General features: G+C 37.9%; 1 non-coding gene across 1 annotated transcript; it reads left to right on the plus strand.

The window, feature by feature from the left end:
• The first annotated feature begins 1,107 nt into the window (after positions 1 to 1,107).
• On the plus strand, positions 1,108 to 1,214 carry LOC127125077 (small nucleolar RNA R71). The gene has a single exon (XR_007804541.1). It is a non-coding gene; the product is annotated as a small nucleolar RNA R71 (small nucleolar RNA).
• The last annotated feature ends 24,991 nt before the right edge of the window (positions 1,215 to 26,205 follow it).

The following is a 26,205-nucleotide window of genomic DNA, read 5'->3' on the forward strand; positions in this document are numbered from 1 at the left end:
GTGATGGCTTCTGTGAAAGGGATTTCTACATGAAGTTTTTCTATAACTTTAATAAATTTTTGATACTGTTTATTGATCTGGGTTTGTTTGAGTCTTTGCGGATATGGTATAGGTGGTTTATATGGTGCGGGTGGTACGTAAGTTTTATCTTTAGGTTCTTCTCCTTTTTCTCGACCTTCCTGGTTTTCAGATTCCTCTGGTTCCTTTACTTCGTCCGGGGGCTTGGTATATTCCTTAGAAGTTTCGGGTTCACTCAATCTAGGGTTTGGTGGCTCATCATAAGCGTTCCCACTTTGTAGGGTAATGGCATTGGCTTGTCCTCTCGGATTTTGTTGAGGTTGTCCAGGGAATTGTCCTCCAGGTGTAGTTTGAGGGGCTTGGTTTAAAGCTACATGAGAGATCTGGGTTTCAAGCATCTTAGTATGAGTAACTATTTGGTCAACCTTGGTTCCTAACTGAGTAGTCAATTCGTTAACATGAATGTTTTGGTTCATGAACTCCTTATTTTGTTGGGTTTGAGCGGTGATAAAATTTTCCATAATTTTCTCAAGGCTCGGCTTTGGTGGTACAGGTTGCATAGGTTGATTTGATCTTGGGGCTTGATAACTAGGTCTCGGAGGTGCATTATTTTGGATAGGGTTATTGTTTTTATAGGAGAAGTTCTGGTGATTCCTCCATCCAGGGTTATAGGTATTCGAATATGGGTTCCCTTGGGTGTAGTTCACTTGCTCAGAGTGGGTTTCGTTTAATAGACTGCATTCTGCAGATTGGTGTCCTTTGGTTCCACATATTTCACAATCCGATGAAACTGCGGCTACAATATTCGGATTTATGCACATATGCTCGACCTTAAGGGCTAATGCGTCCATTTTAGCTTGCATAATGTCTATAGAGCTTAGTTCATGCACTCCTCCTTGGACTTCCTTCTTCTCAACTGTCGCTCGTTCGACTCCCCATGATTGATGGTTTTGAGCCATATCTTCGATGAGGGCACTAGCTTCAGGATAAGGTTTGTTCATCAGAGCACCGCCTACGGCAGCGTCGATGGTCATCTTTGTGTTATAGTGAAGTCCATTATAGAAGGTTTGAATGATTAACCAATTTTCTAAACCATGATGTGGGCATGCTCGTAACAACTCTTTATATCTCTCCCAAGCTTCGAACAACGATTCTCCTTGGTTTTGGGTAAATCTAGTTATATGGTTTCGAAGAACGACGATCTTACTCGGGGGAAAATATCTAGCAAGAAAAACTCTTCTAAGGTTATCCCAAGTCGTAATGGAATTGGGTGGAAGGGAATCTAACCAAGATAGGGCTTTATCTCTGAGGGAAAAAGGGAATAATCTTAAACGTATTGCCTCAGGAGAAGCTCCATTGGTTTTGAAAGTGTCTGCTAATTGAAGAAATATGTTGGTTTGGGTTCTCAGTGGCGAGACCTGCGAATTGTCTCTGTTGCACTAGTTGCAACAGGGATGGTTTAAGTTCAAAATTATTAGCTGGGATGGTTGGGTTTACTATACTAGAACTAGGTTCTTCATTGGATGGTTGAGCGAAATCTTTAAGAGGTCTTTGGTTTTGATCTTCGGCCATAGCTCTCTTAATTCTATGAAAGAATAAACATGCGCGAGCGTAACGTTCAGGTTCTGCCAGAGGATATACTAAGCTTAAACTTCCGGTGCTGCGAGTTCTTCGCATTGATCGGCGGGAAATAGCCTAAGTCTAAACGATATAACAACAGGAAAATGAAATTTGACAAAATTGGTCCCCGGTAACGGCGCCAAAAACTTGATGCGTGTGCTTTCGCAAGTATACGAACGCGTCAGAGTAATATAAAAGATTGTCGAATCCACAGAGACCAAGTGTCAATCTATCGTTATCTATTGTTATGGTGTTTATCAAAGACATTCAAAATAGGTGTTTTTAGAGTGTGCGGTGAAAAGTAAAGTATTGAATGAAGTTTAATTAATAAAGATAGGGTCTAATGTAATTCACATAATCAATTAATAATCCAAGTACTTGCTAATAGAACTACTTATGGGCAATGTTTTCTACTTTGAAAAGAACTAATTTAACAGGAACTGTCGCTTTCGCGTATTCAGAACCAAGTTGTACTCCCTAATCAAACCCTCTTATTGTCACTTATAAAAAGGCGCGCATTGCGTTAGAGTAGTAAACCTATTTTTAAGAAATGTAGTGTCTTGACTAAGTTGAAAAGTATTATAACCTGGATTTCTTAACCAAAAGAGGTTCTCACGAACCAGACTCTAAACTTATAAACGCGTCCAAAAATAGTTTTAAAATCTCTTTTCTTCTTAAGTTAAAATCTCCTAATGAACTAAACAAAGCGCTTTCGCTGTTTTTGAAATAGTTAAAAACAATTAAGTTTAGATAGACGTTGGACGACTTTCGATCTTACCCAACGGAATTGAAGTGCGGGAAAACTTAAGTTGAAAGTTAAAATAGCCCTTAAGTGTTTCTACGAACAATTGTACGGATTATCGGTTCAATTACGATCCTTACATTCTAACCTTATAAATTTAGTTAGACATGGTAAAGTAAAAGTGCATTAATTTAAATAAAAGTAGTGCGAGTGCGGAAAGTAAATAAAAGTAGTGCGAGTGCGAGGAAATAAATAATTTAAAGCGAGTGCGGGGAAATAAATAATTTAAAGCGAGTGCGAGGAAATAAATAATTTAAAGCGAGTGCGACGAAATAAATAAAGTAAAGCGAGTGCGGGAAAATAAATAAAGTAAAGCGAGTGCGGGAAAATAAATAAAGTAAAGCGAGTGCGGGAAAATAAATAAAGTAAAGCGAGTAATAAAAACCTACTCCAATCGTAGGGTTGAGTAAATTGCAAAGCGGAAATGAAAATGGCGGCAGGATTAACTTCCTTCCAAAGTGCTCCAAACTCGATTACAGACTCTATCACAGACTCGATTACACAATTGTGGTAACACTCCAATGCGAAGCGATTACCACTTTGAAGTACTGAATATATGCCTAAGTGAAACAAAGTTGCTCTGAGTTTGCCTCTGCTCTAAGTTTGGATGATTGTAAAAGTGATTTCGAGTTTCTATTTATAAGCAAGTAAAAAGATGGAAATGACAAGGATGCCCTTCAACTTGAAAATGGGAGGGAAAACGTTTCCTCTTGTGGCGCCCGCCACAAGGCCATGGCGCTCGCCACAAGGCCAACCTGAGGCGCCTTAGTGGAAGTAGTGGGGAACGTGGCAGTTGAGGGAGGTTGAGCTTGGACACGTCATGGCAGAGTCTATGGCGCCAGCCATGGGGGAAGCCACAAGTACAAAATGCTGAATTTTAGGGTTTTTGGCTCTTTTTCGCTCCTTTTCTCGATCGGGGCTCCGATTAAAGTAAAAACCTGAAAACAAAGAAAAACATAGTAATAACACAACAAAATAGAAATAAAATAACTAGAATGCACGTGAAATCGGAGTCGAAAATACGGTAAATTTAAGTGTTATCATGTACCAGATGAAATATTCCTTGATCAACTCAGAACAAAGACTCAGACACAAGATCAAAATAACAATTAGCACCAAGACAAAGTAACAGATGAAAACAGAGTTCAAGGCTTGCATCAGATGAAGGCTCGGTTCACAATAACTTGGTCTCAAAATATTGGCATTGGCCAAGTCCTTTTTGCACAGAGAATGTTGTCTAATCCTAAGTCCAAAAGTTCAGATCAAGATTAATAGTCCACCAAATGTTTTTTAAGGTTTTGTTGTTTATTAAGTGTTTTAAGGTCCTAAGACCATAAAAAAAATCAAAATGCACAAACAAAATATATACAATCACAAGATATGGATCAAATGAGCAAAGTTAAGATGACATAAACATAAACAAGTTAAATGAAATATGAATGGCAATGAATGGTAAATGATTGGAATTTAAATTGCATAAAGTAAATGACTTAAAAGTAAATCAATATTAATAAGAGTTAGTCAAATGTTAGTCAAAGGTTAGTCAAGTGTTAGTGATGTTTTTTTTAATTGATTAAGTCATTCTTTGGAGAATAATCATCCATCCATTCACAAGCATGGATCCTTAAACCAAGACATCTTCCATAGGAAGGAAAAAAGGTCAAGTTTCCACATAATACCATGAAGGATATGAGACTTACAATCTCACTTACTAGAATAATATGTCTTTAGGATCAAATTTAGCTCTATGTTAAGCAATCATAATTGAACTTATGTAGAAGTCACAACTATCTGAGGCCGGGCAATAAAAATTTAGGTGTTAATGCATGTTAGAGATTTGGGGTAATGAACCAAACTCCAAAAACATACCACACACTAAAAGAAAAGATCAAGAGAGATGGACCTATCTCAATCATACTTGTATTGGTTCATCTGACGCAAGGTCATTGATGAACCAATTAGCCTTAAAATATTAGAGATTTTTCTGGTCAATGAAAGGAATGGGAAAGAATGAGGATGAAGATGAAGAGTGATGGGAAAGAGAGAAACACAAATTGGTCATGGGAGGAACTTTATCAAATTAAAATCATTCATTCATTTTGGGAGATGAAATGTATATTTTATAAATCCCCCTAAATCCAATGATTTTAATCCAACAAAAGTCAAATCAACCTTGACCAAGGCTCAAACAAATAGTCAAACACCACAAGACCATAAAAATGGCTCAACATAATTTTTGCACATTTAATCAATTAAAAATCAATTTAAAAATGAATTAAAATACAATTTAATTTGGTCAAAATCTAAAATATCTTCAAAACATCAAATAAATGGCCAAGAGATTTATCCTAGGTCAAACAAGGTCAAAGGACCTTAGACAAAAAAGTTCATGATTTTTGAAAAGTCAGAAGTATTTTTAAACAATTAAAAATATGCACAAACATATTTAATTCATGAAAAATATCAAAATTAATCCAAAAAATAATTTTAATTTAGAATATGAGAGATAAAAATATTTAAATATTTTTGGTTAAAGTCCCATATTTTTTTGGATTAAAAATGAAATTATTATGAATTAAATAAATTAAGAGGATTAAATGAAAATTCAGAAAATATAAAAAAAAACAAGGGTCATCAGATCTCCCTCATTAATTGAGGTGGCATATCTGATGGCCAAGCGCGCGCGTTCCATGGTGAACCTTAGTCAATGCATCACACGCATGGTAATCAGAACCAAAGACTAAGATTAAAATATTTCAAATAGATCAGATGGCCAGGATGCACACCAGTACATCATCGGAGTTAGGGCTCCGGTCTTCTTCTCCGGTGACCTCCACTGGACTGGTCCAACTTCATTTCAAAGAAAAATGCAAAACAAGGACACTATTTCAAAAAGAAAATGCTTAGGATCACAAATTTAACTTCAATTTTCTCCAATTCCAAGTATATAAAAAGATACAGGGATTTGAATTTTGTGGATCATGAATTGAGTTGCTTCGATTTGACCACAAAACAAGTCAATCTTATTGCCTACATTGGTAGGACTTTAGCCAACCAAAAATCACAGAATAGTGAAGAATTGAGAGAGAATCGAAGAGATGAAAATTCTAGAAAATCACTCTCGAATGAGCTTCAACCTTGCTTGATCTTGCTTCCAATTGTCCTTGACTTGGCTTCAGAAGCTTGTAGGATATGAATTGGACCAAAGAAAAACTTGGACTCTTGGAGTTTCAATCTCAAAACAGAATGAGATTTGAAGCTCGATTTTCAAATGAAAACCTTCAAGATTATCCTTTAATGGTGAGGGTTTGGATTGCAGGTTCAAAGCTTGGGCATAAGGTCCTTAATTCTGAGCAAGAGGGTTGTATTTATAGGCATTATGATTCATTTCCACACACTTCAAAAATTCGTCAAATTTAGCAATTTGCTTGCATGCTTGCATGGGCATGTGATAGGCCCATCAAATGATGTATTTAGGTCCAAAATCACCAATGTGCAATGCTGAAATTATGTCATGTGGTCATGCAATGGAGATTGGGAAGTGTATGTGAAATCCATCCAAATAACCTTTGAAAAGAACCCATGCGCAAGTCCTTCATTTCTTAGCCAAATGAGATGATCTTGAAATGAACCTTTGAAAAGAACCCATGCGCAAGTACCAAGTCAAATATTCACTTCTTCCACCTTGAATAACTTTTGATATGGACTTCAAATGGAAAGAGTTCCTTCATCAAAATTGTAGATATTTCAAACGTCTTAAATTTGGTCATAAATTTGACCTCATTTGAATTTGTCATGAAGGAGTTATGCATTTTAGAAGTTGAGGAAAATCACTTGTTCAATGGTAATGGCCCAAAATGACCTATAATGTTTCTTCTTGGCACATGAATTTTCAAGTTGAATTTGAACTTCTTCCAAACATAAAAGTTGGATAAGACATCTTGAATTTGATCATGGAGCTCAAATGGCTTTAATATCATAAAAATGAGCAAGTTATGGTCTTTGGAAGTTGATCTTCTAACTAGGGTTCAGACAAAATGACCTATAATCTTTCACCATAAAAAATGACTTTCCAAGCAAAAATAGCTCTTGACTTCAACATTAAAGTTGTTTGTAATGTCATAAGGAGTAACTTTTCTCTTTGAATCATTTTCATATGAGAAAAATTGTAGGAGATAGGGTCTAGTGAACCCCACCTTTGACCAGTTGACTTTCTCTAGTCAACCACCATGAACCAACTTGCAAACTTGAAGTTCTCTTGATATCTTGGACTCATGGAGGATCATATATGCATAAGATGATGTAAAATGAAGTATCCCTTGGAATATTTGATCAGATGATGAGGAAACTTGCTGAGGAAGTCACACAAGATACTCAAATGAATTAGGGCTTCCAAGGCAAATAAGCTTCAAACTCTTGATGATTTCTTGATCAAAATGATGAGTGAAGACCATGGGGACCCATATATGATATCTAGAATCATTGTGAACCATCTCTTGATTATTCTCCTTGCATTGAGGGTCTTAAACCCTAGATGTGAGCTTGATGAGGCATTGGTGAACACACACACTACCTACAAAAGAAAAAAAGTATATATTGACATATTTTTGGTATTTTGGTTAGTAAATAATGAAAAACAAAGTATGATACAATCAAATGTGCTTGGTGACCTCTCCCAATGCAAACCCAATGAATGAGGGGTAAGGAGAATGCCAAGGTGTGATCCCAAAGTCAATGCATATGATGAGATGGCATGAGGGATCTTAGGGTCAAAATTGGGGTCTTACAACTGCCCATATTTAACGAAATTCTAACTGAGGATGTGAAGGTTAAAATCTTCGTATCAACTTAGTAGAATGAACTTAAATAACAACATATAGAAATAAATGTTGGTCCCTAAGAAACCTCATGATGCATATGATATGAATGGTAAACATAATCTTTATGGGGAAAATAATGCCACCAAGGAAAAGAATTCGGAGAGACCGAAGGCCCACAGGAGTATAATGCATTCCATAAGGAAAACTCAATGGGGAGACAGAGACTCTGGGGGGGATAAAAAATTTATGCGTAGGCCAGGCTACGTCTTGAAAACCGCTGGAGACACGAGAGGAATTTCATGAAAATAAATCAATGGAATGACTCAGTTAGGGATAAGGGAAAATCTGTAGGAGAAACGGGTAAATCAGAACAAAGCTGAAATACTCGAACCAAACAGGGGATTGACGACTTCACTGGGGAAATACGCACTCAAACTCAATTAGGGAAGAATGAACTTCAACACAGGAGTACCAGAAGTATATTATCTATTACCGGTTACTAGGTAGAAAGATAATACACTCTGATATAGGGACATTCATTACCGGTTAGGGCAAACATAACAAGGATGACTCGCCGAGGAAAAAGCGGTGTATTTATTATCGGTCACTGGGTAAGAACAACCTGCTGGGGAAAAATATCAAATAGGATTTACAATTACCGGTTACTGAGCAGAAGATCAAAGAGAGAATATCCATCACTAGTTAAAGTGAACATATCAAGGATAGACTCGAAGGAAGAATATCTATCATCAGTCAGGATGAACATATCAAGGATAGACTGCTGGGGAAAAATAGGAATTATATCTATTATTTACTGGATAGAATACCAAAGAGAGAATATCCGTCACCGATTAGGATGAACATATCAAGGATAAAATCAGCAGAGGAAAGTAGGAATTACAACTACCGATTACTGGGCAGAAGACCAAAAAAAGGAGAAAACCCGTCATCGGTTAAGATGAACATATCAAGGATGAACTCTTTGGGGAATAAAATTAGGGATTACAAATAGCTTTTTACTGGGTAGAAAACCATCAAAGAAATAATATCCATCACCGATTAGGATGAACATATCAAGGATAGACTGCTTGGGGAAACGTGAAAACGAATCCACTAGGGAAAGCAAAGGAAGTAGATTGCATTTTACCGGGTATTGGGCAAAAGTAATGTACTAAAAAATTAAGAAGAATATTACCAGTTACTGGGCCATAAACTTTCGAGGGATCAAAAAATATCCATCTAGGTAGTAACTAGAAAGTAACGATCAAATAATGACTCAACCCAATGAGGATATAACTCAAGGGGAGTGGTTCCATCTAGATAATTAACTGGGGAAGAAACTGAAATAATGATCATCCACGAGGAAATAACTCAGTGGGGAATGAGAAAGGTTAAACTCTTTCTGCCTAAAAGGGATTGACACTTTACAATTGAAGGAGGACAGACACACCAAACATGTATGGGGGAAATAATATAACTGTAGCAGGGAATCATAGATAAGGAATCAAATGCAATAAAAATACATAATGAAATATATGGTGATGTGTTTTATGCATGAATATGTATGTATATGATTATAATTATGCTGACAAAGCAATCACAAAGGATACAAATATCACATATTTGAGTCATCGATGCAACACTCGACTAATCTCAACAAGATAGAAACACCAACTGGAGAAAAATGCTGAGGATGAACATGAATCATCCGACTTTGCATAACTCAACCTGGCTGGGGGGAGAGAGAGAGAGAGAGAGAGAGAGAGAGAGAGAGAGAGAGAGAGAGAGAGAGAGAGAGAGAGAGAGAGAGAGAGAGAAGATCTGCTGAGGGTACAAATTGTCAACTCTGCAGGGAATTTTAGGTCAATACCATATTAAATGGAAGACAACCTCACAGGGGACCAAATGCTGCCAGGAACAAGAGATCTTCGATATCTGAAGATGAACTCTGTCGGGGAACCTAAGAGATAAAACTCTGCACGGGGATCTGAGCCAATTACTGGGGAGGACCAACAAGGCTTCACATTTCAAGACTTACCTATTCTCAGACTATTGTTGATATTCCTTGTTGAAATCGATTATTCTTAAAGTAATTGCTTTTATACTTTTAAGAAAAATGATCTTTATTTATTAATTTATTTCAAAATTATTATCATAAAAATTCAATTTTATTTAGCTGAAATAAACAAGAGTAGAAACAATTAGATAAAAGCTCAACTTTATTTAATAGGATGGTAGTCTGTAAATGACAAAACTCCATAGATCTTTACAAAAGTTGAAAATGGTAATTTACATGGAAAGGGGCTACATTGAATACAATGATGAATGCTCTCCCTACCAACTTCAATATCCACTGTGCTCTTGGTTTTGGTTGAGAATGACGAATCAGAACCAAACGACTTGCTCAAAACTGCCTCCAATGATCAGGACCAACCGAATGCAGTTACTTGCCATAATCCCTAATTTTTGCCTAGATTGCCCCAAGGTGGGGTACTCAATCTACCGGGATAAATTTTATCTTTTATGTCTCTAAATTTTACCTGGATCGCCCTTGCGGGTTTTTAATCCACCGAGACACTCATTTTTGCCTAAGTCGCCCTTTCAGGTTTTCAACTTAGTGAGTTGTTCTTTTCTTTTTTAGGCAAAGTATTTCTTAACTGCATCGGCATTCATAAGACGAGTGAACTCTTCACCATCCATAGTTATAAGAATCAAAGCACCGCCTAAAAAGGCTCTCTTAACAACATATGTGCCTTCATAATTAGGAGTCAATTTGCCCCTAGCGTCAGTTTTGAAAGATAGAATATTCTTGAGCACAAGGTCACCTGCTCTGAACACATGAGGTCTGACCTTTTTATCAAAAGCTTTCTTCATTCTTTGTTGATATAACTGACCATGATACATGACAATCAACCTTTTCTCTTCAATTAAATTAAACTGATCATATCGTGTTTGGCACCATTCAAATTCAGTCAACTTGGTTTCCATCAAGACATGCAATGATGGGATCTCAACCTCCACTGGGAGCATAACTTCCATGCCCTAAACGAGAGAGAAAGGGGTTTCCCCTGTTGAAGTGCGAATGGATGTACGGTACCCATGCAAAGCAAATGGGAGCATCTCATTCCAATCTTTATATGTCACAACCATTTTCTGAATAATCTTCTTGATGTTCTTATTCGCAGCTTCAACAACCCCATTCATCTTGGGTCTGTAGGAAGAAGAATTATGGTGTGCAATATTGAAGTCTTTGCAAAGAGCTTCCACCATATTATTATTCAAGTTCGGTCCATTGTTAGTAATGATCTTACTTGGCACACCATAATAACATATAATCTGATTCTTGATAAACCTTATAACAACTTGTTTGGTTACATTCCCGTACGATGTTGCTTCAACCTACTTTGTGAAGTAGTCAATAGCCACCAGAATGAAACGATGTCCGTTCGAAGCTTTGGGCTCAATCATATCGATTCCCCACATGGAGAAGGGCCATGTAGAGGAAATAACATTCAATAGTGTCGGAGGAACATGAATTTTGTCTACATAAAGTTGACACTTGTGGCATTTCTTCACAAACTTACAATAGTCAGATTCCATTGTCAGCCAATAGTAACATGCTCTCAACATCTTCTTTGTCATAACATGTCCATCGGAATGGGTACCAAAGGAGCCTTCATGGACTTCAGTCATCAATAAGTCTGCTTCGTGTCGATCCAGGCATTTGAGCAAAACCATATCAAAGTTTCTCTTGTAAAGCACATCACCATTCAGGTAGAAGTTGCCAACTAATCTTCTCAAAGTCTTCTTATATTTCAAAGATGCCCCAGACGAGTAAGTCTAACTTTGGAGGAAACACTTGATATGAAAATACCACGACTTTTCATCCCCGACTTCTTGAACAACAAACACATGAGTTGGTCTATCAAGACGCATTACAGTCAGGTTAGGAACTTCATTCCAAAATTTCACCACAATCATGGAACCTAACGTTGCAAGAGCATCTGCCATCCAATTTTCATCTCAAGGGATATGATGAAACTTAAACTTTGTAAAGAAAGTTGAAATCCTCCTCGCATAGTCTCTATATGGTATCAAACCGGGTTGATTTGTCTCCCATTCATCTTTGATATGGTTCACAACCAAAGTTGAATCTCCATAGACGTCAAGATATTTGATTATGAGATCAATGGCCTCTTAAAGCCCCATAATGCAAGCTTCATAATCAATTATATTATTTGTACACTTGAAGGTCAATCTAGCTGTGAACGGAAAATGAGTGCCTTGAGGAGTAATAATTATTGCCTCAATGCCATTACCATATGAATTGACAGCTCCTTAAAATACCATGCCTCAACAAGAACCAGGTTCTGGCTCTTCTTCAAGCAATGGTTCATCACAATCTTTCATCTTCAAGTTCAAAATCTCTTCGTCAGGAAAATCATACTGCACTGACTGATAATCTTCAATAGGCTAGTGAGCCAAATGGTCAGCCAAGATACTACCCTTAATTACCTTTTGAGATCGGTATTTAATATCATACTCGGATAACAGCATCTGGCAATGAGAAATCCTCCCAGTTAAAGCAGGCTTCTCAAAAATATACTTGATTGGATCCATTTTGGATAACAACCAAGTAGTATGATTCAACATATACTGGCACGGACGCTTAGCAGCCCAAGCCAATGCGTCACAAGTCTTTTCAAGCATAAAATACCAAGTCTCACAGTCGGTGAATTTCTTACTAAGGTAGTAAATTGCATATTATTTCTTTCTATATTCATCTTGCTGACCAAGAACACAACCCAAACTCTCATCAAGCACATTGAAATACATGATCAACGGTCTTCCTTCAACAGGCGAACACAGAATTGGAGGCTCAAGCAGATACTCTTTGATACTATCAAAACATTTCTGGCAATCTTCGGCCCAATCACAAGACTGATCTTTCTAAAGAAGCTTGAATATAGGTGCACAGGTGACAGTCATATGCGATATAAATCTTGAGATATAATTCAAGAGGACGAGAAAACCTCTGACTTGCTTCTCAGTTTTGGGCGCAGACATTTCTTGTATTGCTTTGACCTTGGCAGGATCAACTTCAATACCCTTCTCACTGACAATAAAGCCCAACAACTTACCGAAACAAACACCAAACGTACACTTATTGGGATTCAAGTGGAGTTTGTACTTACTCAAACACTGGAATAGCTTCAATAGATGGTCAACATGTTCTTCTTCATCACTTGATTTGGCAATCATATCATCAACATAAACTTCAATCTTTTTATGCATCATATCATGAAAAAGAGTGGTCATAGCTCTCTGGTATATTGCACCAGCATTCTTTAAACCGAAAGGCATCACACTATAACAAAATGCTTCCCATGGTGTAATGAATATGGTCTTCTCCATATCTTCAGGTGCCATCTTGATCTGATTATAAACGGAAAATCCATCCATAAACGAAAAGACTTTGAATTTAGCGGTATTGTCTACCAACATGTCAATGTGTGGCAGAGGAAAATCAACTTTCGGACTAGCTTTGTTCAAATCTCTATAATCGACACACATGCATACTTTTCCATCTTTCTTAGGAACATGCACAATATTGGCCACCCACTGCGGATATTCAGAGGTAACAAGGAAACCAACATCGATCTGCATCTGCACTTCCTCTTTGATCTTAACTGCCATATCAGGATGAGTTCTTCTCAACTTCTGCTTGACCGACGGGCATTCTGGCTTCAACGGCAATCTATGCTCCGTAATCTCGGAATCCAAACCATGCATGTCTTGATAAGACCAAGCGAACCCATCGGAATATTCTCGAAGAAGATCAATCAACCCCTTCTTATCCTTTGGACACAGTTGAAACCCAATCTTAACTTCCTTCACATCATCTTCGAAACCCAAGTTGACTAGTTCAATATACTCTTCAAACGACTGAATGGCTTTTTCCTCATGCTCAAGTAAACGAGATAATTTGTCAGATACTTCTTCATCATCAGTCTCTTCCTAGGCTTCAAATACAGGGAAATCAAAGTTTGGAGAGGGAGTAGGATCATTGTATTTAATGGGTTTGAGAACCAACCTGCATAATGATTTGATATTTTGATTTTAGAGAATTGAATTGTGACCAAATATTATGCAGATGGAAGATTATTATTTATTTATGTTTTTTGTGATTACCATTTTCAGAAAAGCAAGAAGTAAAAATAAAACATCATAGATGTGGATGAATAAAATTGCATTTTATTGATGATAATAGAAATGCCCAACAATGTTCACTTCTCCCTTAGGCATAGGAGAATGATTTTTCTTAAAAATGAAAAACAAATTACTTAGAGCGATGAATAACAGTAGGAACATCAACAGCAACCCAATTGTTGCAAGTCTAGCCATGCGTCACAAAGTTGGCGCGAGCTTCGTCTTCATTATCACCATCTTTAATCACAACAGTTGAGTGTTAATCATTCCCATGAATGAACCCTCCACTGCGGAAACTTGGTTACATACCTTCAATTTTGAAGTTGAACGACCCTGGTTGAAATCCCAATCCAACCATATTCTTGTTCTTAGCAATCTCTATCATACGACCCCACTGATCAATGCTGCTAGCCTCAATAGCCTTTTATGCATTTTTTAAAGAAGACATGGGTGCCCCAGTTTTCTTCTCTTCAACAATAGACAAGGCTTGGAATGGAGTTCCAACCTCCTCCTCAGCTTCAACATATGAAAAATATGACAAATGTCTTACCAATAGTGCCTTTTCTCCACCAACAACGACAAGCTTGCCATTCTTCACAAATTTTAGCTTTTGGTGTAGAGTGGACGTTACAGCTCATGCTTCATGAATCTATGGTCTTCCATTTGGACAACTGTAGGCCGGGTGGATATCCATTACCTGGAAAGTAACTTTAAGAACAAAGTTGGTTCTATAATATATCTATAAGATTTTGATGACAACAAAGGATGAAACCAAAAATAGTACTCTAACGAAATCTCTTTTAGTGTGCAGGACTCTGAACTTTTATGCAGGATTCTGAGCATACATCAGATACAAAAATTCATCAGATATAAAGTATTAGATGATCAGATGCCACTCAGAAAGGAATACGTCCAAAAGGTTTTAATTATGATACCAGCGTGACAGTAAGAAGTCAGAAGCTCCAACAAAAGACTACTGGATTCAGACTCTGATACTTAAGAAGTTTAGAACACTAAGAAGCTCTGATGAAGTCAGACATTATCATACTCTGAAGACAAACTCTGGTACATCAAGACTCTGATGCAGAATCACAAGTCCAGAATGCGTAACCGAAAAATATCTCATTATGGAAAGGAAGTATTTAAAGAAAGGAATAATGAGGCAGACAAAATGGTTTTAGAAAGAAACAATAGAAGTAATGACATTAATTATTCTTCAACGACCAAGATTCTGTCATCACTCCAACAATCCTTCACAACTACTATATAAAGGACAGATTACTTCTCTAGAGAGAAAAATCTGAGACACACAGAAACATCATTCATTCTCTCTCTTTTTCACGAGCTGCTGCTCTTATGTGAAAAGCTTTTGCTCTCTTATTTTCTGTAATACTTGCTTGTTGTTAGAAGCACTTTACATTACAATTTACTTTTGTTTAAACTATTTCCTCGAGTGACTCTGCGCAGTCTGTATACTTGAGAGGACTAAGAGATTATTCTCTTAGACGATTGGTTGTGTAATCTTTCAAGATTAGTGGATTAAGTCCTTTTTGAAGGCGAAATCACCTTGGCCGGGTGGACTAGAGTAGCTTTGAATTTCAAGCAAACCAGTATAAAATTCTGTGTGTTTTGATTTCACAAAAGGTTAATTATTTCCAAAACAATTCAAACCCCCCTTTCTTGTTTTTCTCAACCTTCAGTTGGTATCAGAGCTTCGGCTCTGTTATTGATTTTCTAATCAAACACTTAACAGTGTAGAGAGATCCAGCGTGAGAAAAACCATGGCCAACACCAATGAAAGAGATAGTTACAATGTTAAACCTCCAATCTTTGATGGAGAGAAATTTGATTATTGGAAAGAAAGAATTGAAAGTTTCTTTTTGGGCTACGACGCTGATCTCTGGGATATTGTCACAATTGGCTACACACCACCTGTGACAGACGCCGGAGTTGCTATTCCCAGAAGCAAAATGTTAGATGATCAGAAGCGTGACTTCAAGAACCATCACAAAGCCAGAACGATAATACTCAATGCTATTTCCTACAATGAATATGAAAAGATCACCAACAGGGGAACAACTAAAGAAATACTTGACTCCCTGAGGATGACTCACGAAGGAAATTCTCAAGTCAAAGAAACAAAGGCTCTGGCTCTAATCCATAAATATGAAGCCTTCAAAATGGAGGACGATGAAGCTGTAGAGGTAATGTTTTCTAGATTTCAAACTTTAATTGTAGGACTCAAAGTGCTAGATAAAGGATATACAACTGCGGATCATGTCAAAAAGATTGTTAGAAGCTTGCCAAAGAAATAGAGACCCATGGTCACAACTTTAAAGTTATCAAAAGATCTGAACAATATCAGCCTTGAGGAACTCGTCAGTTCACTCAGAAGCCACGAGATAGAACTGGAGGAAGATGAACCTCAAAAGAAGATCAAATCTGTAGCACTAAAGTCCAGATTCGAAAGACGCAAACCAGATAGAAACAAAGCCTTTCAGGCTGAAGAAGAAGACATTGATGACTCTAAAAAGGAAGACTCTGACGATGAAGAAGAATTATCCCTTTTAACCAGAAGAGTAAAACAACTCTGGAGAAAAAGGAATAATAACTTCAGAAGACTAGATCCAAGGGAGATCGATCAGAATCAACTTCCAGAGGTAAATCTAACAAAGATATAACATGCTATGAATGTAAGGAAACAGGTCATTACAGAAACGAATGTCCCAAGATGAAGAAAGAAAGCTCTAGAAGAGAAAGTTTCCAGAAAATTTCCTTCAAAAACAAAAAGGGACTGATGGCCACCTGGGACGACAGTGGATCTGATTCCTCAGAATCCGACTCTGAAGAACAGGCCAACGTTGCACTCATGGCTACCACCTCCAGAAATACATGAGATGAAGAATCTGAATCTGAAGAGGTATTTTCTGATCTTTCTTGCTCTGACCTCGAATCATGCCTTTCTGAAACTCTAAACTCATACCAGAAACTTAAACAAAAATTTAAAGCTGTAAAAGAGGTTCTTGAAGAAACCATCGAAGAATATGGTAAACTTGAGATAACAATCTCAGATCTAAAAGATGAAAATCGAATCTTAATATTAGAAAGAGAATCCACAAATAAACAATGTTTAAAACTTGAAGAAGCGTTATCTCAAGCTCCACAAACCTCGAACATTATAATTTATGAATATGAAAAATCCTTTCAAAAGTTTCTGAAGAATGGGATAGAGAGAAGCAGAATGACATCCATGATTTATGGAGTTAGTCAGAATAATAGAAGAGGAATTGAGTATGATCCTAGGGAAGATAAATCTTCCACTAATGACAAACCTAAATCTCCGTTTTCTTATCACTACACACATACACAAGCACAACGTTTTGATAATGCTAGAAAACCCAAAGTTCCAAGAAACTTTGGGAAAACTAATCATAAAGGACCCAAAAGATTTTGGGTACCAAAGGATAAGATTGTTTATGTTGCAGATATCTTATGCAGAAGAGTTAAGACACCAGTCATGGTACCTGGACTCTGGATGCTTGCGACACATGACAGGAAGAAAGTATATGTTCCAAAGCCTGGAACTTAAAGATGTTGGCTTCGTAGGTTTCAGAGGAAATCATAAAGGAAGGATCAGAGGCTCTAGAACTATTGGTAATGGAACTCTCCCCTATATATCTGATGTTCTCTATGTAGAAGGATTAATGCATAATCTGTTATCAATAAGTCAATTAAGTGATAACGGCTATGATGTAATCTTCAATCAAAAAACATGTAAAGCAATTAATCAGAACAATGGAACAGTCTTATTCACTGGCAAGAGGAAAAACAATATTTACAAAATAAATCTTTCAGACTTAAAAGAACAAAATGTACAATGTATGATGTCTGTTTATGAAGAGCAATGGGTATGACATAGACGTTTGGGCCACATTAGCATGAGAAAACTATCTTAGCCAAATAAACTAGAGTTAGTCAGAGGTCTACCCAAGCTGAAGTTTTCTTCAGATGCTCTATGTGAAGCTTGTCAGAAAGGAAAATTTTCCAAAACATCCTTTAAAAAGAAAAATATTGTTTCCACCTCTAAGCCTCTGGAACTTCTTCACATTGATCTATTTGGTCCTGTTAAAACAGCATCAGTCAATGGAAAGAAATATGGACTAGTTACTATTGATGATTTTAGTCGCTGGACATGGGTAAAATTCCTAAAGCACAAGAGTGAGTCTCACTCTATATTCACTAGCTTATGTTCCAAAGTGCAAAACGAATTTGACTCTAAAATCATCAGAGTTAGAAGTGATCATGGTGGAGAATTTGAAAATAAATTTTTTGAGGAACTATTTGATTCTAATATATCCCATGATTTCTCTTGTCCTAGAACTCCACAACAAAATGGAGTTGTAGAAAGGAAGAATAGGACACTCTAAGAGATGGCCAGAACCATGATCAATGAAACAAATGTGGCTAAGCACTTTTGGGCTGAAGCTGTAAATACAACGTGTTATATTCAGAATAGAATCTCTATAAGACCTATTCTGGAGAAGACTCCCTATGAACTGTGTAAGGGAAGAAAACCCAACATTTCTTATCTTCATCCTTTTGGATGCTCCTATTTTATTCTGAATACTAAAGAACATCTAAACAAGTTTGATTCAAAAGCACAAAAAGGTATTATGTTAGGATACTCAGAACGCTCTAAAGGCTACAGAGTATACAATACAGAAACCAAAATTGTGGAAGAATCAATTCATGTTAGATTTGATGATAAGCTTGACCCTGAAAAGTCAAAGCTAGTTGAGAAACTTGCAGATCTGGAGATTACTCTTACAGGTTCTAACGAAAAGACCAAAGCACCAGAAGTATCTGATAAACAAAGTTCAGATGCAACTGAATCCCCAACTATCCAGAAGAAATTAAGAAGTCGCCCCAACATCTATGAAGATTTGATTCTGGGAAACAAGGATGAACCTATCCGAACTAGGTCAACATTCAAGGTACCTGAAGAAATTCCTCTAGGACTAGTATCTTTGATAGAGCCTACTTCCTGTGATGAGGCACTTCAAGACGATGACTGGGTTCTAGCTATGCAAGAAGAGCTAGATCAATTCTCAAAGAATGACGTTTGGGATCTTGTTCCTAAGCCCAAAGGCACTCACATTATTGGAACCAGATGGGTGTTCAGAAACAAACTGAACGAAAAAGGCGAAGTTGTCAGAAATAAAGCTCGACTGGTGGCACAAGGGTACAGTCAACAAGAAAGCATTGACTACAACGAAACCTTTGCCCCAGTCGCCAAGTTAGAATCTATTCGTTTGCTTGTTTCATTTGTTGTAAATCATTCAATCAAACTATATCAAATGGATGTCAAGAGTGCATTTCTTAATGGCTATATATCAGAAGAAGTGTATGCCAATCAACCTCTAGGTTTTGAAAACTCAAATTGTCCGGAACATGTTTTTAAACTTAAGAAATCTTTATACGGTTTAAAATAAGCTCCTAGAGCTTGGTATGAACGACTAAGCAATTTTCTTCTGGAACATGACTTTATTAGAGGAAAAGTTGACTCTACACTCTTCTGTAAAAACATTAGCAATGACCTCATGATATGCCAGATATATGTTGATGGCATTATTTTTGGTTCAGTTAATCCTTCTGTATGTCAAGAATTCTCTGAGCTAATGCAAGCAGAATTTAAAATGAGCTTAATGCAAGAACTAAAGTTCTTTCTAGGAATTCAAATCAATCAAGCTTCAGAAGCCACTTATATTCATCAAAGTAAATACATTAAAGACATTCTGAAGAAATTCGAAATGGCGGAATGCAAACCTGCTAAGACACCTATGCATCTAACTTACATTCTGGAAAAAGAAGAAGTTAGCTAAAAGGTTTGTCAGAAGCTCTATCGTGATATGATAGGCTCTCTTCTCTATCTGACTGCTACTCGTCCTGATATTCTGTTTAGTGTCTGTCTCTGTGCCAGATTCCAATCAGATCCTAGAGAATCTCATTTAACAGTTGTTAAAAGAATACTCAGGTATCTAAAAGGAACCCCTAACATGGGCCTGATGTATGAGAAAACATCAGAGTATAGACTTTCTGGTTACTGTGATGCAGATTACACAAGGGATGGAATGGAACGTAAAAGTACATCTGGGAACTGTCAGCTCTTGGGAAAGAATCTGATATCCTGGGCCAGCAAAAGGCAATCAACCATAGCTCTATCCACTGCAGAAGTAGAATATATTTCAGCATCACTATGCACTACTCAGATGCTCTAGATGAAGAACCAACTAGAAGATCTTCAAATCCTTGAGAGTAACATTCCTATCTTCTGTGACAATAATGCTGTCATCTACTTAAGTAAGAATCCTATTTTGCATTCCAAATCTAAGCACATAGAAATAAAACATCATTTCATAAGAGACTATGTTCAGAAAGGGGTAGTAACTTTAAAATTTATTGATACAGACCATCAATGGGCTGATATTTTTACCAAACCACTTGCTGAAGATAGATTCTCTTTTATCTTAAAAAAGCTAAATATTCAAAATTGTCCGGAATGAAATGTGCCTCTGAGATAACAAAATAAGACTCTGACGTAAACAACTGGATTTTGTATCTGACTTTGATGCTACTAAGGGTCATAAGTCATCTGAGTTAGAAATCTCCAGGAACCAACCCTTTGGTATTCCTGAAGACCATATAAAGTAACATGTCATACATCTTGCGTCTGACCTTGGAACTTCTAGACAGCTGTCTAGCAGTAATCAAGAAACAGACTCTTGATATCTCCTCGAGCAGTGTGAGAATTTTAGGGATTAGACATCATTTATGAGCTGTAATCATTCTCCTCTCTAACGTGCATACTTGGTTAACGTGCTAAACTCTCTTGTATGTGTCGTTTTGCATGTGCCCTAATTGTGTATATATACTTTTCACAATCTACAATTGCACACTTTTACACTCACGAACTCACATAACCCCTTCTCTCAGTTCTCTCCTCTCTCAAAGGATTTTATGCAGTTCTTACCAAGTTCTTCAACATTCATCATCATCTTCAACCTTTTTCATGGATTCTCAGCAAAAGTCAGTATACAACTTCTCTCAACAGATGAACCCAACTGAGCAAGCACCCAATTCCAGTTAACAAAACCCTGCAACCACCGGCGTCGTCTCCACTCCTATCTACAAGGAACCTCATATTCTTGATTGTGAGCCTCACATTAATCTTGCAACTCCTTTTGAAAAGCTGGAAGTTCTCTGTGAAACCTTGGTGGATTTTGATAACATGAAACGCAATGGCGTCAACCTCACTAAAGAACTGAAGAAGCAAGGGTGGGAAAATTACTTTCAACGCCTCTATGGTCCGGTATATACAAATCTGGTGAAGGAGTTCTGGCGGTTCGCAGACTCTGATGATCACTACATTGTCTCCTATGTTCTGGGAGTCAAGATAGTTATCACCGAGAAATAGATTGCTTCTCTTCTGAATATGGAGAAGACTAGAGGAAGACGCATCTACAACATCAACCCCAGGGCAAAGTATCTGTCCAAGGAGATAAATCCTACCATATTCCAACATAATGCTGAAGGCAAGCATTCCAAGAACAAGGAACTGCATCAGAACCTCTGGGTATGGCTGAAGATTATCTTAGGCACCATCCATCACCGTCTGGCTTCTAACTCCTCAAACTACATCAACATAGACCAGAAGTGCATCCTTTACTGCATTCACAAAGGTCTGAAGCTCTGCCTACCTGCACTTCTATTCAAGTATCTCAGAGACTCCGTGAAAGATACCAGAAACAATATGAAGACAAGAAACTACATCCCTCTAGGGAGACTGATATCTGATGTGCTGATTGAAAGTGGCCTCGTGGACCATCTGATTCAGCTCAGACTCATGGAAGACGTTATAATTGATATTGGCAGACCTCTGAATGCCCGCAATCTGAAGAGCATGGGAATCATTGATCAAGTGAGGGCCAAACCAACACTCGACACCTCCTGGGAAGCACTTAAAGATCAGAGGGAGATTCCAAATGGACTCTACTTATTCTCCAAGGTCGACCCTCTAGAAGTAGTAGCTTACTATCTAGAGGATCTATACAAACAAGAAGTAGATATCACAGAATTCCAAGTGGACTGGCTGCCCGAGTTTCCACCAGACTTCCAGAAGAGGATGTGAGAGCCCTCTGAGAAGACCAAGCAGGTGAAGAAAGCCAAGTTGGGAGAAACATCCGGTTCAAGACCCCCAGTGCCTCTGGTTGGATCTCCTGGTAAGTCTGTATCTCTCCCTCCATTTGTAAAAAGTAAACTCGTTGCTTTTTCACTTCCTCAAACAAACCCTATATACACAACTTCTAATACTCCTCCCTCAACCACCAGATCCTCTAACCAACCTTCTAAAAAATTCAACCTAGCCACCACAACTCTACCTGTTTCAGAAGTAGAAATTCTAAATGAAACCACTTCACCCTCTTCATCACCATCTCCTTAATCCCCACCCTACTACGACCTTTCATCTGACACTAAACCTTCTGACCCTTACTCCCCAACTCTAGCTCAGATCCAAGACCGTGCTTGGCCTCTCAAAAGCCATCACACTCTAACCTTGAACCTGAAGTCACTTCCCCACTTCCAGAAAACTCAAACACAACTACCTCTGAACCTCCACCATCAGAACCAACCCACTCTGAACCACAACCTTCAGAACAAATCCACTCTGACTCACAATCATTTGAACCACCACACTCTAAAATACCATAACCCATCACTTCCGCTGACCCAACAACTCCCACACTTAACCTAAGTGCCCCCACCTCACCCTCCCAAGCCTCTGCCAATGAAGTAGAAACCACCCTTATGACCCTTGAAGAAGCAATTACGCTTTTTGCAGAGTCTTCAGTTGAAAAGGTCAAGTCTCTGACCATTAACTCTGGCATCAGTGATGATCCCTCCGCTGTAAGGACTCACTGGAACAGAGTGATAAGTTGGATGACCTCTGAAGCCTTCAAGCTGAAAGGCCTCTCTGAACAAGTCCTCAACAACTTCATCAGAGACGCTGAGATCAGACTCCAAGAGCGTCTAGCCAGAGAAGCTGAGGAACGGGCAAGACAGGAAGCTGAAGAGAAAGCGCGCCAAGAGAAACTTCAAGGCTCTTGCTGATGCTGCTGCTGCTGAAGTTGAGGCAAAAGCCAAAGCCGACGTTGAAGAAGCAACGGGCCTTGCTGAAGAGTCTGTTGCCAAAGTCAGAGCTAATGAACTGACTCAGGGGGAGTCCTCCAACATTGGATTCGTCCCTCTGGTCCTGAAGACTCTCGAAGAGCTGCTGAAAGAACAACAGGTAGTTCGAGCCAGACTGGATCAACAGGACTTTGTCAACATAAACATTCAGAACATGCTGTCCCAACTGCTCCAGAGGATGCCTCCTCCTCCAAACCCTTAGGCACATAGGCTATTTGCTTGTTGCTTTCTCTATTTTGCTTGTTGTGTTTCTGTGTTCTGATGTCTGTTTCTTGCCTTCTTGCTTTCTGCTATCTGGCTTATGTAAATGCTTAATTATATCAGTATCTACCTTTTTGCTATGTCTTTTTTATTCTGACAAAAAGGGGGAGAACTAAAATAGCTCTGATGAAAACATATCTAATTCCTTTCAAGCACTGCAAACATTTTCTCTAAAATCAATGACTTAAGATATGTAGGAAAGTAGCTAAAAGCACCGAACCATGGAAGGTCCGGTAAGAACTTCTGAACTATCCAGATCTAACTCAGGGGGAACTCACTGTAATATCTGATCTAAGAATTTCTTTAAATGTTTCATCATTAATCTGAAATGTTTTGTCATCATCAAAAATGTGGAGTTTGTAAGAACAAAGTTGGTTCTACAATATATCTATAAGATTTTGATGATAACAAAGGATGAAACCAAAAATAATACTCTAACGAAATTCTCTCTTAGTGTGCAGGACTCTGAACTTTTACGCAGGATTCTAAGCATACATCAGATACAAAATTTCATCAGATATAAAGTATTAGATGATCAGATGCCACTCAGAAAGGAATACATCCAGAAGGTTATGATTATGATACCAGCACGACAGTAAGAAGTCAGAAGCTCCAACAAAAGACTACTGGATTCAGACTCTAATACTTAAGAAGTTTAGAACACTGAGAAGCTCTGATGAAGTCAAACATTATCATCCTCTGAAGACAAACTCTGGTACATCAAGACTCTGATGCAGAATCACAAGTCCAGAATGCATAACCGAAAATATCTCATTATGGAAAAGAAGTATTTAAAGAAAGGAATAATGAGGCAGACAAAATGGTTTTAGAAAGAAACAATAGAAGTAATGACATTAATTATTCTTCAATGACCAAGATTTTGTCATCACTCCAACGGTCCTTCACAACTACTATATAAAGGACGAATTACTTCTCTAGAGAGAAAAATCCGAGACACACAGAAACATCATTCATTCTCTCTCTTTTTCACGAGCTGCTGCTCTTATGTGAAAAGCTTTTGCTCTCTTATTTTTTGTAATACTTGCTTGTTGTTAGAAGCACTTTACATTACAATTTACTTTTGTTTAAACTATTTCCTCGAGTGACTCTGTGTAGTATGTATACTTGATAGGACTAAGAGATTATTCTCTTAGGCGATTGGCTGTGTAATCTTTCAAGATTAGTGGATTAAGTCCTTTTTGAAGGCGAAATCACCTTGGCCGGGTGGACTGGAGTAGCTTTGAATTTCAAGCGAACCAGTATAAAATTCTGTGTGTTTTGATTTCACAAAAAGTTAATTATTTCCAAAACAATTCAAACCCCCATTTCTTGTTTTTCTCAACCTTCAGTAATTTGGAAATTACTCGGACCTATCTTCACTAGAAGGTTCACTTCACCAATGACAGTTTTTCGAGAATCATCGAACGCTTTAACAATTACGTCGTTGTACCTCATTGGGGCGCCTTGGTAAGAAAGTCTTGACAATGTTGACTTTGGAAGCACATTCAGAGACGAACCAGTGTAAATCATCACATTAGACATAGTGTCCTCCTTACAATTCATAGAAATATGGAGCGCCAAATTGTGATTTCTGCCTTCCTTAGGAAGCTCCTCATCACAAAAACTCAGGTTACTGGAAGAAGTAATATTGGCAACAATATGGTCAAACTGATCCACAGTAACATCATGCTCCACATAAGCTTGCTCGAGCACTTCCGTCAATGCCTCCCTATGTGCCTCAGAGTTCATTAATAGTGAAATCACGAAATTTTTAGACGGAGTTTGGAGTAGCTGCTCCACAACATTGAACTCACTTCTTTTGATTAATTTTAAAACTTCATCATCATCATTAGTCTTTAGTTTGCTAGATTCGCCAGACTGACACACTGAAGTACTAACTGGATTTGCTACTCGAATCTCTTCCTTCTTACTTTCTACCACATCTTCTACCTCTTTCAAAAAAACCAAACCAAACACACGAACGTTACAGGTCACCTTTGAAATATCAACATTATTCACCACAGAATCTACATCTGGTAGAGGAACCTCTTGACCATTTTCTATCATTGTGGCGTTATATTGATAAGGCACAACTTTATCGGATGCATACGGAACAGGGTCCGCTAACCGTATAACCAACGACGATACTGATCTATTGACATTGTTGTTGTTTCTGCTATCAAACTGGATTACTACCCACTCATGGGTCTTGAATATAGACACAATTACATCCACATCATCTATATCCCTCGACTGTTGAATCTGGATTACATTCTCATCCATCAACTTCTGGATATCTCTCTTGACAATCATACACCCACGAGGGTTCACGCTATAGATTGCACAACCATCATGGTCGTGCTCATAGTCACTGATCAAACAAAAGGTTTTATGCATTTCCACCAACAACCTACGGATACGTCGTACATCGAATACTCGGAAATTCCCTGGACAACCTTCCACCATGTTAATAGTAGCATTACCATGAGCAGGAAATGGATTAGCTTTCACATTAGGTGCTCTGTCCTCAAAGGACACCATACCATTATTCACAAGTTTATGGACCTCATACTTTAACGGATAGCAATTCTCTATGTCCCTGGTAAAAAAACACAACAAAGTTCAGGTTTGAACCACCATGGAATTGGCTCAGGAATCTGTGGAGGATTTCTGGGTTGAATGAGGTTCTTGAGAACCAAGGATGGATATAATTCTCCATACGACATAGGAATAGGGTCATAAGAGACATTCTTCCTCTCAAAGCTTTGCTGGTTATTATTGTTGTGTTGTAGTTAGTTCTTTATTGTGGTTGTTGTTGACGCTGTTGTTGCTGAATCAGAACTGATTGATTGTTGGAATTGTTATAAACTACATGAATTACTGATGAAACTTGATGTTGATGTTGAAGAGGTTGAGAACTTTTTCCGACATGAGGCCTTATCTGCCTCCCCTCTGATACTGAATTAGTTTCTCCCTCCTTCCTTTTGGAGAAACTCCCACCATACTTCTTGCTAGATGATGCTTCTTCTTTAGACAGACGTCCTTCATGGACTCCCTCTTCTAACCTCATCCCCATATTTACCATTTCGGTAAAGTCATTGGGGGCACTGGAAATCATACATTTGTAATAATACAAACTCAACGTCTTCAGGAAGATCTTTGTCATCTCTTTCTCTTCCAATGGTGGACTTATCTGAGCAGCCAACTCCCTCTATTTTTGGGCATACT

This window comes from Lathyrus oleraceus, chromosome 2 (assembly GCF_024323335.1).
Source record: "Lathyrus oleraceus cultivar Zhongwan6 chromosome 2, CAAS_Psat_ZW6_1.0, whole genome shotgun sequence".
NCBI classification, from domain to species: Eukaryota; Viridiplantae; Streptophyta; class Magnoliopsida; order Fabales; family Fabaceae; genus Lathyrus; species Lathyrus oleraceus.